Source organism: Macaca nemestrina, chromosome 10 (genome assembly GCF_043159975.1).
Source record: "Macaca nemestrina isolate mMacNem1 chromosome 10, mMacNem.hap1, whole genome shotgun sequence".
Taxonomy (NCBI): domain Eukaryota; kingdom Metazoa; phylum Chordata; class Mammalia; order Primates; family Cercopithecidae; genus Macaca; species Macaca nemestrina.
The window spans coordinates 75,135,622-75,151,545 of record NC_092134.1 but is presented as its reverse complement, the minus strand read 5'-3'; the positions used below and the strand labels follow the sequence as shown (position 1 = coordinate 75,151,545).

The 15,924-nt window shown below is 38.7% G+C and overlaps 1 long non-coding RNA gene across 1 annotated transcript in view; it reads left to right on the top strand.

Annotated features, from left to right (window-relative positions):
• The window catches only part of LOC139356730 (uncharacterized), a 125,225-nt gene that overhangs the window by 80,516 nt on the left and 28,785 nt on the right, over positions 1 to 15,924 (top strand). Inside the window, exons 2-3 of the long non-coding RNA XR_011609090.1 lie at positions 3,485 to 3,626; positions 14,836 to 14,965. This is a non-coding gene — a long non-coding RNA (uncharacterized lncRNA). The remainder of the gene's footprint in view (positions 1 to 3,484; positions 3,627 to 14,835; positions 14,966 to 15,924) is intronic.

Below are 15,924 nucleotides of genomic sequence, written 5' to 3'. Positions count from 1 at the left end.
TCTTAGTTTCTCCTTGTCTCCTCCTAGGTATCACATTATATCTGTCCTCACAGGCTTATTGACAAGAAAGGCTCAATTGAAGCAGGCCACATGGTGTAGTGAAAAGATCATCGCCTTTGGGGTCAGACTAAATACAAACTTTAGTTCAAACACTTAGGGATGTCACTCTGATCCTCAATTTTTAAATCTGTAAAATGTAGAGTAAAATATTCATTGCATATGGTTATGCAATGCGATAATATGTTAAAAGTGACTGATAAGCTCCAGTCAGTGCCCAATTAATGTAAATCTTCTTCCTTCTCATTAGAACTAATATTATTCGGTATCTAAAATGTAAGAAATTCATCTGCTGTATTTAAATGGCAACATTTACATGATCCATCATAATGATGAGAGGGATTTATATGAGTATAACAAAAACTCTTTTTAAAATCTGGGTTTATTTTATGAAGATAGTGTTTAAACCTTTTATAAACTTTATATGGATGTACATAAATTCGTGAATATGCTGTTCTTTCCTTTACAAAAGGTTGAGTATCATGAGTTCCTTATTTTTAATATAGTTTATGTTTTTATATTGTCATTTTTATCTTTAAAGCTTTAGCATTTTTTATTTCTTTATCGGATTAATATTGTCAATGAAAACACATAACCATTAAGAAGCGTAGTAGTGGGAATCGAAGACTTGAAAAAACTGTGAAAAGCAAAAAGCCAATTTAATTGCCTGGCTAGTGGGAATATAAATAATGAGCTAACATACTGAATTCCTCATTTTGGATGCTTTTGAAGGTGAACACTATACACATTAGTCATATAGATAGGAAACACCTAATTCCTTAGAGCTGAACCAAATCAGAAACATTTAAAAAGTGATTATCTTGCTATCCAAAAAATACTGTATTATGGAAGTAGTATTTAATTATTTTCATTTAATAACTACATACAAATCTGAAGTTAATTTTTAAGGAAAAATATAGAAAATTATCTACCTTATCTGTTTCATTTGAAAGATCTGGTAGTACACTAATGAAAGAGAAAATAGCAGAACTGGCATATAAAGTGAAGCAAAAGCAATATAACCAGAGAGAGGAGCAACCATAGAGAAGATATATATTCCTAATTATAAGGAAGCAGTCTCATTTTAATTTTGGCAAAAGTTATTTGCTATGATTAGTTCAAGGCTAAAGTAACTTTGTTTAGAACTGTGTGATATCAGGATTCTAGAAAGCCATTCCTTGCAGAATTGGTCAGGGCTAGCTGTCTGTACTAGCATGTATTAAATGCCCTGTTGTGAGTTATTGTTGGGACTGAGATGGGGCATATTCAATGTTCTGCTGGTCCAATCTACATCCAGAATTTAGATGACAGGAGAATTCTGTGCAGGTTTGATGATGATCCTTCCCTTTTAATGAAGTTCTTCACAGAGGAGATGTGATAGTCGTTGGGTCTTAAATGATGGGTACTATTTAGCTAAGCTATTATGGTTGGAGGGCTTTTATTGCAGAATGAACAAAATCAGCAGAGATAGGAAGATGAGAAAACACATGGCTATTTGGGAAAAAATATATTTAGAAGTGAAAAAGCTTTGTTATAAACTAAGAAGATTACCTGTTTGAATTTGGGAGTTGAGTACTGAAAGGTGTGTAGTGACACAACTCAAAATTGTTTTAGAGTGATGGTTGGAAGAGCCCTGAAGTAGGCCCATAGAAGGCAGCAGTTTCCATGTTTACCACATGCACATCCAAAGATTCCTGATGCTATTCTCATCATCCTTCCAGATCTCAGAGCTGCAGGTTCAGGGAGAAGTTATAGAGTAGGATAAGTTTATCTTTAGTCAACCCCGTGCCCTTCCTTTGTGCTCCCTCGCTCAGCAGACACCCATTGTTCTGTGCTGGCTGTCCAGACCCTTTCACTGGTGTGTCCACCTAACCTTGTCCTTACTAGTAGTGCAATATCTTGGATGTTTGGTTATGGGAAAAGCTGTTTCAAAGAGTGTCTCATGTGTAGCAGGCCATCAGGGGAGGCAGCTTTGGCTGAGGGGGAGGAAGAACGTGGGCTCCTCTTAGAGCCAGCCATGCATTCAGGGGAGTGTTGGGCATCTCCCCAGGAGAAGTCATGGAAACAGTGGGTGGTACATTTCTCTCCGTGTCACAGGAAAGAGGCTGTTCATTCCATAGGGTGAAATTCATCACGTGCATGAGCATGGCTGTTTTTCTGTCGGTGATGTGCCGTCCTCTGAGCCTGATGGTGGGGGGGCAAAGCTAAAAGCCTGGAACAGAGCTTGTCACCTTGAATACCCAATAGTAATTGGTAGCCAGAGTGTATTTTGTGTTTGAGACCTATTTGATATTTGAGAGATTTTGGAATATAAGTGTTTTTCAGCTCTTTGTCTTGACAGACTGAGATGATTAATGATATGTGATGTTTAAGGAGATAAAATGAACAAGGCTAGAATGCGTGTAGTGTTCCTGACAGGGGACTTTTAGAAGGCATTGGAGAAGCATGAATATGTTTCTCTAAGTGACACCTTGGTGATTTGTCCTTCACCCTGACTGACAAGTAGGAGACCTCCCAATCTCCTTACGCGAGCATTCTCTGGAGAATAAACCGATTGCGCGTTACAATAGGCATGGCTCAGATTTAGGATTCTACTTACTTTTAAATCAAGTAGAGCTTTAGTTTCAGTTATTGCACTGTGAAAACTGAAAAACTGTGTTTAGAAAAGATTTCCTCCCTTCTATTTAAATGTCCTTTTTTCCTTGAAAGTTAAGCTTATTTTGAAAGAAAAAAATGTTTACGCCTCACAATAAAAAATTTTTTCTGTAATTCTATGACTACTTTGCTGGAGATTAAAACCTCTTATTTGCAAGGAAACTTCATTAACCAAGGTAACAATCTTGGTGGAAAGCTTTTGAGGCACCCATAGAGTTAATAATTATTAGCATGCAAGTTCCTTTCAGGTGATCATCAGTCATTTTGGGTGTAGCTGGGAAGATGAGCAACATCATCTGTTAATTGGGAGTTTCTCCCAGTTACAAACTGTGCCATTATCTTAAGTTAGGAAGAATACTAAAATGTCCTGTTTTAATGTGTTGCCTCTGAGTGGAATAAATGAGATTCTCGAGGGGTCCCTGTTCATCATGTTTCTTCGTTATACTAGTTATTCCACTCTCACCCCTCTGAAAAAGAATGTTTCTATGATAGTTTCCTGGGGAAAGGATAACACTCCTATGGGAAATTTCACATATTCATCTATTCACACACGCACAAATTATCAGGTGCTTCTATTTTGCAGGGCACCATGTTAAGTGTTGGGCGGAATAATGAAGGAGGAATTAAGTCAGAAGTTGGGGGCTCTGGGTCGAGTTTATATAAAGAGATCACACTTAGCTTTTGTTACTTTAAAAGTCTCATTTCAAATATGTAAAATCCTTCCCTCTTTCCATATGTATATATATTTTACATCCTACATTTTTGTCCTCAGAGATTGAATTGGTAAGAAGATTGAAGATGTCAGTTTCAGGACCTGCCAGGCTTGCTACTAAAGCTAATTATTTTGCAGTGTGCAAATAATATGATTGGGGTGGGGGAGCGAGGAGAGAAAATGGAAAAGCATCTCAAGATGTGTAAGTATTCTTGGTCATCTCCATATATCTTTTGCCTTTAATTAAAAATCAGGTTAACTTTATTTCTGGTATAAAATCAATCTTTTTTATTGGGCAGTTATTGCTGAATTCTCCAATTTCAACTTATTCTTTTTACAGGCATCACAGTTAGACTGATGCTAGACTAACATGTGTGAAATAGATTTCTGGCAACTGAAATATGTAGACCCATTTGGGAGAATATATTTTCAGTATATGTATGTTTCCCTAAACGTAACACAGACTTCTATATTTAAAATACATAAAAGTCAGTTCTAAAAGCACACTTCAAAGGTGGAAAGGGGGAAAAATCAACACTCTATTTATTAGCTATAACATCACACAGAATTTCTATTCATAGATAAGAAAAAAATTCCTGCCTTTGGTACAAAAAAATTAAGAAGAACAATAATAAAATTAAAAAAAAGAAAAATCCCCTTTTTTTATCTTTTGTCAACATAAATAACTAGCTTTGCTTTAAAATAATTTGTCTTCTTTCACATGTAAGTTCTTGCGTCTTTAAAAATGCATACAAAATGATAAAACAGTAAAAAAAAAACCATCAGTAAATTGCAATTATCATGTGCTGCAGTTTTTAAAATCAATTATCTAACACTGTCTGTGGATAAAAAGCAGATCTTAAGTGAACACAGATTTGACACAACTTTGCTATTCGAGAAATTAGTATTATAAGAGCTACTTTTCTTTCATTGTCAAAAGAAAGTGGCTATTCAAATTTGAGGAAAAGGGTGTCCAGAGAATACTGTCACATTATTGGCTAGATAGGCTTTTGCTTCTTTCTGGCTTAATTCAAGTTGCCTCCATAGAGAAGGATGCAGATTTGGACATGTGCTGTGTAGGGAAGGCGCCTTCTCATACAACATTAAATCCACTTCCATTTATCCCATGCCTTTTCTTTCCTTCTGTTCTCTTTTTTTCAAGGTGTTACTTAGATTAGCAGAGTGATTGCACTGGGTGAGGAAGGAGAAACAGAGCGAACAACTGATGGTCCTTCTTGCCTTTGGCTTTTTAGCTGGGAGAAACCAGCAAAGGAGATCTTCTGAAATTCATTATAAACATTGAGAAACTTAGTAGTTTGCTGCCAAGGCAAATAACTAAGATGTATTTATATGTTTTATGTTGCATATTTGACAATTTGGTGAAATAAGTATTTTGCTTTTGGTAATGCCTTTTCTGTTAACACATTCCAAAATGTATAGAAATTGGAGCAAAGTTCTTGGATGACTAAGATCTATCTTAGGTCTTGGTTGGACCATCTGGATGGCCCTAATGAGCTTTCTGAAAGTCTTATAACAGGACAGAGGTGCATAAGACTGGCCAGGGGTACCCTTATTCCAGACCATGCCTCTGTACACGGTAAATCCCATGGCAGGAAAAGAGGTGACACCCTCACTGCCAGGACAAGCTAGCTAATTGGTAATTCCCAAACATCCATTCGAACTATTGCAGGAGGAAAAAAGAACACGTGATAAGAAATATTTAAAATGATGTAAATGCTTTATGTTGTAGAGAGGGAAAAACCAGGAAAAATATTCTTAAAGTACTAATGTCTTATTTTTTTCTTTGAATAGAGATTTGTTATTGGGACTGTTTTATTCATTGGCAATGACAGAAAAAGTACTTAATGAACAAGTACTTTTCAAGGGTTTAAAGCTTAAATAAGCTTTTCAAGAGCCTAGAAAAATCATTTAAAAATTTAAATTCCTTTGTTGGCTCCAAAATTAAAACAATATCCTGAAAAATTGAGATTAATTAATATTTAATTTAAATATCTTTAAAATATAAAATTTTAGCAGTCTACTGCAATTCAACTTGTAAAATTGTAAATAATTTCATAAATTATTTTAATACGTTTGATATGTTATTGAGGTGGTACCTCCAAAGTAGGAAGCCCTAGATCTTTCAAAGATCTTAAAATTTGGTGTGTGTGTGTGTGGGGAGGATAGGAGTTGGGGATGATAGCATGCAGCTACGAGAGGAAGTTGTAGGTGCGGGAAAAAGTTCTTGAAAGCTTTTGGTCAAAATTAAAAGCGATATCGTTCAATATGATAATTTTCAAGAAACTCATATGCAATTTCCAAAAGTGCTGCTAAAGACCAAATTGTTTCTTTTTGAACAAAGACCACAACTTAACTTTGAAATGATAAATGGGATTAAATAGAAGTCGTGATGTACAACTCAAATAAGTTTCAGAGTTGGCAGTCATCATTCCCCAAGCAATGAGTTAGAAAATCTATTCTTAATAATCATCATTAACATATGTGCAGATGTGCTTTCCTTGAAAACCAGATACATTGAAATTGGAATTCACAAAATGGCTATGTTAAAGAGTTACTTTATCAAACAATTCTTTGCTTTATAAAAGGGGTTTCTTGAAAATTAAGTCCTTTTAAAGGAGTGCACATGCTTGAAGCATTTGTTTAGAGGCCACTGTCTAATTGGAGGGGGAAGAGATGGGGAGATGATTAGAGAATCACAAAGTCCAGGCTGGGGGTGGTGTGGCTTACCCCTGTAATCCCAGAACTTTGGGCGGCTGAGGTGAGCGGATCGCTTGAGCCCAGTGGTTTGAGACTAGCCTGGGAAACATGGCAAAACCCTGACTCTACAACAAATACAAAAATTAGCCAAGCCTGTTGATGCACACCTGTAGTCCCAGCTACTCTAGAAGCTGAGATGGGAAGATCAGCTGAGCTCGGGGAGGTTGAGGCTGCAGTGAGTCATGATCATGCCACTGCACTCCAGCCTGGCCGACAGAGTAAGACCCTGTCTCAAAAAGAAAACAGAACAAAACAACCACCACAATGAAGAGAAGCACAAAGTCCAAACCCAACATGTCTAAAATTCAACCTGTTATCATCCAAAGCTGAACCCATTGCCATCCTTCCTCACATCCTCTACTCATCCTATCCTCTTCCTTGCTTACCTCAGTGCAAGGCACTTTTGTTCACTCAGAGCCTAGGTTGCGAGACTTTCCCCCATCTCCCAGAAGTTCTCTTTGCTACTTCTTGTACAGTTACCAATTAATTCGATTACCTGTGCCTCTTCCACTTGTCTTAAGTCTTGGAAGGAGATCTTTTTGCTATGTAATTTTATTTCAGCAATTCTTTTTCCTATGGAAGGATTTTTGCAATGAATCAGATGCTCCCAATATTTTCTTGCATTATCCTATAATTACTTCTTCCAGTTTTCTTGTAATGCAGATTATTCATATTAGGAGCCAAGGCAGAGAGATTAGAGGGAGTGAAGGTTGGGATGTGTGAAGAGGTAATACACTAACATTTACTGAGTCCCAGTTATGGTTCTGGCACTCTACTTGGTGCTTCGTATACTTTATCTGGTTTAATTCTTACAACCACTCTTGAGGTAGAAATTATATCCCCTTTCACGAATGAGGAGGAAACTGAGCTTTAGGGGTTAAGACATGGGCTCAAAGTTACATAAGCAGTAGCTGGTGAGCTTGGACTTGGGAGCCAGGCTGGTTTCTCTTCGTCACATGGTCCTTCCTTCACTGTATTCTCCGTCAAGGAAACCAATGATTAACATTAAAGTCTTTTGATTTCAATTCTAGTTTCCAAATGCCTTTATACAGGTATATACTTTTAATGAGTTAATATGTCTGGCAACAATTAGTAGAACACATGTTTATAACTAGTAATTGTTCTATTGCTAGAGAACTCTATTTCAACATAAGTCATTTTGAAATGACTCTTTGCTTTAATTTGTTAAAATATTTCTTATTTCTTTGAGTTCTTTGTAGGTTCTGGATATTAGCCCTTTGTCAGATGAGTAGATTGCAAAAATTTTCTCCCATTCTGTAGGTTGCCTGTTCACTCTGATGGTAGTTTCTTTTGCTGTGCAGAAGCTCTTTAGTTTAATAAGATCCCATTTGTCAATTTTGGCGTTTGCTGCCGTTGCTTTTGGTGTTTTAGACATGAAGTCTTTGCCCATGCCTATGTCCTGAATGGTACTACCTAGGTTTTCCTCTAGGATTTTTATGGTATTAGGTCTAACATTTAAGTCTCTAATCCATCTTGAATTAATTTTCGTAAAAGGAGTAAGGAATGGATCCAGTTTCAGGAATCACCATACTGTTTTCCATAATGGTTGAACTAGTTTACAATCCCACCAACAGTGTAAAAGTGTTCCTATTTCTCCACATCCTCTCCAGCACCTGTTGTTTCCTGACTTTTTATTGATTGCCATTCTAACTGGTGTGAGATGGTATCTCATTGTGGTTTTGATTTGCATTTCTCTGATGGCCAGTGATGATGAGCATTTTTTCATGTGTCTGTTGGCTGTATGAATGTCTTCTTTTGAGAAATGTCTGTTCATATCCTTTGCCCACTTTTTGATGGGGTTGTTTGTTTTTTTCTTGTAAATTTGTTTGGATCTAGAACTAGATGTACTATATGACCCAGCCATCCCATTACTGGGAATATACCCAAAGGATTATAAATCATGCTGCTATAGACACATGCACACGTATGTTTATTGCGGCACTATTCACAATAGCAAAGACTTGGAATCAACCCAAATGTCCATCAGTGACAGACTGGATTAAGAAAATGTGGCACATATACACCATAGAATACTATGCAGCCATAAAAAAGGATGAGTTTGTGTCCTTTGTAGGGACATGGATGCAGCTGGAAACCATCATTCTCAGCAAAGTATCACAAGAACAGAAAACCAAACACCGCATGTTCTCACTCATAGGTGGGAACTGAACAATGAGATCACTTGGACTCGGGAAGGGGAACATCACACACTGGGGCCTATCATGGGGAGGAGGGAGGGGGGAGGGATTGCATTGGGAGTTATACCTGATGTAAATGAAGAGTTGATGGGTGCTGATGAGTTGATGGGTGTAGCACACCAACATGGCACAAGTATACATATGTAACAAACCAGCACGTTGTGCACATGTACCCTAGAACTCAAAGTATAATAATAAAAAAAAAGGGGGGCGGAGCAAGATGGCCGAATAGGAGCAGCTCCAGTCTCCAACTCCCAGCACGAGCGACACAGAAGACCAGTGATTTCTGCATTTTCAACTGAGGTACTGGGTTCATCTCACTGGGGAGTACCGGACGATCGGTGCTGGTCAGCTGCTGCAGCCCGACCAGAGAGAGCTGAAGCAGGGCGAGGCATTGCCTCACCTGGGAAGCGCAAGGGGGAAGGGAGTCCCTTTTCCTAGCCAGGGGAACTGAGACACACAACACCTGGAAAATCGGGTAACTCCCACCCCAATACTGCGCTTTAAGCAAACAGGCACACCAGGAGATCATATCCCACACCTGGCCGGGAGGGTCCCACACCCACGGAGCCTCCCTCATTGCTAGCACAGCAGTCTGTGATCTACCAGCAAGGCAGCATCAAGGCTGGGGGAGGGGCGCCCGCCATTGCTGAGGCTTAAGTAGGTAAACAAAGCTGCTGGGAAGCTCGAACTGGGTGGAGCTCACAGCAGCTCAAGGAAACCTGCCTGTCTCTGTAGACTCCACCTCTGGGGACAGGGCACAGTAAACTAAACAAACGCAGCAGACACCTCTGCAGACGCAAACGACTCTGTCTGACAGCTTTGAAGAGAGCAGTGGATCTCCCAACACGGAGGTTGAGATCTGAGAAGGGACAGACTCTCTGCTCAAGTGGGTCCCTGACCCCTGAGTAGCCTAACTGGGAGACATCCCCCACTAGGGGCAGTCTGACACCCCACACCTCACAGGGAGGAGTACACCCTTGAGAGGAAGCTTCCAAAGCAAGAATCAGACAGGTACACTCGCTGTTCAGAAATATTCTATCTTCTGCAGCCTCTGCTGCTGATACCCAGGCAAACAGGGTCTGGAGTGGACCTCAAGCAATCTCCAACAGACCTACAGCTGAGGGTCCTGACTGTTAGAAGGAAAACTATCAAACAGGAAGGACACCTACACCAAAACCCCATCAGTACATCACCATCATCAAAGACCAGAGGCAGATAAAACCACAAAGATGGGGAAAAAGCAGGGCAGAAAAGCTGGAAATTCAAAAAATAAGAGCGCATCTCCCCCGGCAAAGGAGCGCAGCTCATCGCCAGCAACGGATCAAAGCTGGACGGAGAATGACTTTGACGAGATGAGAGAAGAAGGCTTCAGTCCATCAAATTTCTCAGAGCTAAAGGAGGAATTATGTACCCAGCGCAAAGAAACTAAAAATCTTGAAAAAAAAGTGGAAGAATTGATGGCTAGCGTAATTAATGCAGAGAAGGTCCTAAACGAAATGAAAGAGATGAAAACCATGACACGAGAAATACGTGACAAATGCACAAGCTTCAGTAACCGACTCGATCAACTGGAAGAAAGAGTATCAGCGATTGAGGATCAAATGAATGAAATGAAGCGAGAAGAGAAACCAAAAGAAAAAAGAAGAAAAAGAAATGAACAAAGCCTGCAAGAAGTATGGGATTATGTAAAAAGACCAAATCTACGTCTGATTGGGGTGCCTGAAAGTGAGGGGGAAAATGGAACCAAGTTGGAAAACACTCTTCAGGATATCATCCAGGAGAACTTCCCCAACCTAGTAGGGCAGGCCGACATTCAAATCCAGGAAATACAGAGAACGCCACAAAGATACTCCTCGAGAAGAGCAACTCCAAGACACATAATTGCCAGATTCACCAAAGTTGAAATGAAGGAAAAAATCTTAAGGGCAGCCAGAGAGAAAGGTTGGGTTACCCACAAAGGGAAGTCCATCAGACTAACAGCAGATCTCTCGGCAGAAACTCTCCAAGCCAGAAGAGAGTGGGGGCCAATATTCAACATTCTTAAAGAAAAGAATTTTCAACCCAGAATTTCGTATCCAGCCAAACTAAGTTTCATAAGTGAAGGAGAGATAAAATCCTTTACAGACAAGCAAATGCTTAGAGATTTTGTCACCACCAGGCCTGCCCTACAAGAGATTCTGAAAGAAGCACTAAACATGGAAAGGAACAACAGGTACCAGTCATTGCAAAAACATGTCAAAATGTAAAGTCCATCGAGGCTAGGAAGAAACTGCATCAACTAGTGAGCAAAATAACCAGCTAATATCATAATGACAGGATCAAGTTCACACATAACAATATTAACCTAAATGTAAATGGACTAAATGGTCCAATTAAAAGATGCAGACTGGCAAATCGGATAAAGAGTCAAGACCCATCAGTCTGCTGTATTCAGGAGACCCATCTCACACGCAGAGACATACATAGGCTCAAAATAAAGGGATGGAGGAAGATTTACCAAGCAAATGGAGAACAAAAAAAAGCAGGGGTTGCAATACTAGTCTCTGATAAAACAGACTGTAAACCATCAAAGATCAAAAGAGACAAAGAAGGCCACTACATAATGGTAAAGGGATCAATTCAACAGGAAGAGCTAACTATCCTAAATATATATGCACCCAATACGGGAGCACCCAGATTCATAAAGCAAGTCCTTAGAGACTTACAAAGAGACTTAGACTCCCATACAATAATAATGGGAGACTTCAACATCCCACTGTCAACATTAGACAGATCAACGAGACAGAAAGTTAACAAGGATATCCAGGAATTGAACTCATCTCTGCAGCAAGCAGACCTAATAGACATCTATAGAACTCTCCACCCCAAATCAACAGAATATACATTCTTCTCAGCACCACATCATACTTACTCCAAAATTGACCACGTAATTGGAAGTAAAGCACTCCTCAGCAAATGTACAAGAACAGAAATTATAACAAACGGTCTCTCAGACCACAGTGCAATCAAACTAGAACTCAGGACTAAGAAACTCAATCAAAACCGCTCAACTACATGAAAACTGAACAACCTGCTCCTGAATGACTACTGGGTACATAACGAAATGAAGGCAGAAATAAAGATGTTCTTTGAAACCAATGAGAACAAAGATACAACATACCAGAATCTCTGGGACACATTTAAAGCAGTGTGTAGAGGGAAATTTATAGCACTAAATGCCCACAAGAGAAAGCTGGAAAGATCTAAAATTGACACTCTAACATCGCAATTAAAAGAACTAGAGAAGCAAGAGCAAACACATTCGAAAGCTAGCAGAAGGCAAGAAATAACTAAGATCAGAGCAGAACTGAAGGAGATAGAGACACAAAAAACCCTCCAAAAAATCAATGAATCCAGGAGTTGGTTTTTTGAAAAGATCAACAAAATTGACAGACCACTAGCCAGACTAATAAAGAAGAAAAGAGAGAAGAATCAAATCGACGCAATTAAAAATGATAAAGGGGATATCACCACTGACCCCACAGAAATACAAACTACCATCAGAGAATACTATAAACACCTCTACGCAAATAAACTGGAAATCTAGAAGAAATGGATAATTTCCTGGACACTTACACTCTTCCAAGACTAAACCAGGAAGAAGTTGAATCCCTGAATAGACCAATAGCAGGCTCTGAAATTGAGGCAACAATTAATAGCCTACCAAACAAAAAAAGTCCAGGACCAGATGGATTCACAGCTGAATTCTACCAGAGGTACAAGGAGGAGTTGGTACCATTCCTTCTGAAACTATTCCAATCAATAGAAAAAGAGGGAATCCTCCTTAACTCATTTTATGAGGCCAACATCATCCTGATACCAAAGCCTGACAGAGACACAACAAAAAAAGAGAATTTTAGACCAATATCCCTGATGAACATCGATGCAAAAATCCTCAATAAAATACTGGCAAACCGGATTCAGCAACACATCAAACAGCTTATCCACCATGATCAAGTGGGCTTCATCCCTGGGATGCAAGGCTGGTTCAACATTTGCAAATCAATAAACATAATCCAGCATATAAACAGAACCAAAGACAAGAACCACATGATTATCTCAATTGATGCAGAAAAGGCTTTTGACAAAATTCAACAGCCCTTCATGCTAAAAACGCTCAATAAATTCGGTATTGATGGAACGTACCTCAAAATCATAAGAGCTATTTATGACAAACCCACAGCCAATATCATACTGAATGGGCAAAAACTGGACAAATTCCCTTTGAAAACTGGCATGAGACAGGGATGCCCTCTCTCACCACTCCTATTCAACATAGTGTTGGAAGTTCTGGCTAGGGCAATCAGGCAAGAGAAAGAAATCAAGGGTATTCAGTTAGGAAAAGAAGAAGTCAAATTGTCCCTCTTTGCAGAAGACATGATTGTATATTTAGAAAACCCCATTGTCTCAGCCCAAAATCTCCTTAAGCTGATAAGCAACTTCAGCAAAGTCTCAGGATACAAAATTAATGTGCAAAAATCACAAGCATTCTTATACACCAGTAACAGACAAACAGAGAGCCAAATCAGGAATGAACTTCCATTCACAATTGCTTCAAAGAGAATAAAATACCTAGGAATCCAACTTACAAGGGATGTAAAGGACCTCTTCAAGGAGAACTACAAACCACTGCTCAGTGAAATAAAAGAGGACACAAACAAATGGAAGAACATACCATGCTCATGGATAGGAAGAATCAATATCGTGAAAATGGCCATACTGCCCAAGGTAATTTATAGATTCAATGCCATCCCCATCAAGCTACCAATGAGTTTCTTCACAGAATTGGAAAAAACTGCTTTAATGTTCATATGGAACCAAAAAAGAGCCCGCATCTCCAAGACAATCCTAAGCCAAAAGAACATAGCTGGAGTCATCACGCTACCTGACTTCAAACTATACTACAAGGCTACAGTAACCAAAACAGCATGGTACTGGTACCAAAACAGAGATATAGACCAATGGAACAGAACAGAGTCCTCAGAAATAATACCACACATCTACAGCCATTTGTTCTTTGACAAACCTGAGAGAAACAAGAAATGGGGAAAGGACTCCCTGTTTAATAAATGGTGCTGGGAAAATTGGCTAGCCATAAGTAGAAAGCTGAAACTGGATCCTTTCCTTACTCCTTATACGAAAATTAATTCAAGATGGATTAGAGACTTAAATGTTAGACCTAATACCATAAAAATCCTAGAGGAAAACCTAGGTAGTACCATTCAGGACATAGGCATGGGCAAAGACTTCATGTCTAAAACACCAAAAGCAACGACAGCAAAAGCCAAAATTGACAAATGGGATCTAATTAAACTAAAGAGCTTCTGCACAGCAAAAGAAACTACCATCAGAGTGAACAGGCAACAGAATGGGAGAAAATTTTTGCAATCTACTCATCTGACAAAGGGCTAATATCCAGAACCTACAAAGAACTCAAACAAATTTACGAGAAAAAAACAAACAACCCCATCAAAAAGTGGGCAAAGGATATGAACAGACACTTCTCAAAAGAAGACATTCATACAGCCAACAGACACATGAAAAAATGCTCATCATCACTGGCCATCAGAGACATGCAAATCAAAACCACAATGAGATACCATCTCACACCAGTTAGAATGGCAATCATTAAAAAGTCAGGAAACAACAGGTGCTGGAGAGGATGTGGAGAAATAGGAACACTTTTACACTGTTGGTGGGATTGTAAACTAGTTCAACCATTATGGAAAACAGTATGGCGATTCCTCAAGGATCTAGAACTAGATGTACCATATGACCCAGCCATCCCATTACTGGGTATATGCCCAAAGGATTATAAATTATGCTGCTATAAAGACACATGCACACGTATGTTTATTGCGGCACTATTCACAATAGCAAAGACTTGGAATCAACCCAAATGTCCATCAGTGACAGATTGGATTAAGAAAATGTGGCACATATACACCATGGAATACTATGCAGCCATAAAAAAGGATGAGTTTGAGTCCTTTGTAGGGACTTGGATGCAGTTGGAATCCATCATTCTTAGCAAACTATCACAAGAACAGAAAACCAAACACCGCATGTTCTCACTCATAGGTGGGAACTGAACAATGAGATCACTCGGACTCAGGAAGGGGAACATCACACACCAGGGCCTATCATGGGGAGGGGGGAGGGGGGAGGGATTGCATTGGGAGTTATACCTGATGTAAATGACGAGTTGATGGGTGCAGCACAGCAACATGGCACAAGTATACATATGTAACAAACCTGCACGTTATGCACATGTACCCTACAACTTAAAGTATAATAATAATAAACAAATTAAAAAAAAAATAATAATACAAAAAAAAATGAAAAAAAAATATTTCTTATTTCTTTGTTAAGGAGTATTGCTTCTCCAGAAAGGGCCCTAACAACCTCAGAGATTGCAATTCCTTACATGCAATGGAATGTCAATGGACTTTCAGTGGAACTTTTAAACACAGGCATTAAATATATGAGGACACAGTCAGTGGTGAGTAGCCTGGAAGCTTTCATTGTAAGGTCATAACACTAAACACCTATATAGAAATGCTCAAGTGTATAACTATAGACAATGTTAACAGAGCCAAGAAATTATTAACAATAGAATTCACATAGCATGAATATAAACAAAGAGTAGATAAATACTAAGAAGTGGACTAGGCCGTAAGTGCTCAAAAATGGATTGACTGGATATTTATATTGAGGAGCTCTTGTTAAGTGCATTTAAAAAAGCACTCACATAAAAGAAAGACTCTTGAATGTTTAAAAAAATTGGAATTAGGGGAAAATTCTCCCCTTTTGTGGGTCAGTGAAAAGGTCCTGATTTTGGGAACCTGGAGGTCTGTACCATCTTTGCCATTAACTCACCACATAAAGGTGAGTGAGTTCCTTGAAAATGTTGATTCCCAATTGCCTTTCGGTAATTAGAAGGGGTTAGACTAATTCTCTGAGGCTCTTCCAGCTCTCACATTCCAATATACACCAAGATTCAAATTTGTTGCGACAGTTCTTTTCACCTCATAAAGAAAAAGATAATAATTCACTTCTTTCCATATTCATGAAGATTAATGTCATAACAGTGCTCAGTCTTCATGTTCATTCTCTTTATGAATTGCAACCCCAGAACTTGTGCTAGGCTGTATTCATGGAAAAACAAATGACTTTCATGCATAATGAGGCTCATATCTTGCTAATCTGTCTTGTATAAACTAAGTCCCTAAGGTATAACAATCATTTTTTAACTACACATTTGTTTAGATTTTCTGACATGCAACTGTAGTCATTTAAAAAGAGGCTTATGCTTTTATAATACTGAAATAAGACATTGATTTGTTATTATTACTTTTCTGGAAATGATTCCATCTATTTGCAAAACCACAATTGAACTGAATCACCTTAAATAATATAAATAGGTATCATGAATAAAGTAAAAATTCAACTGCCCCTTAA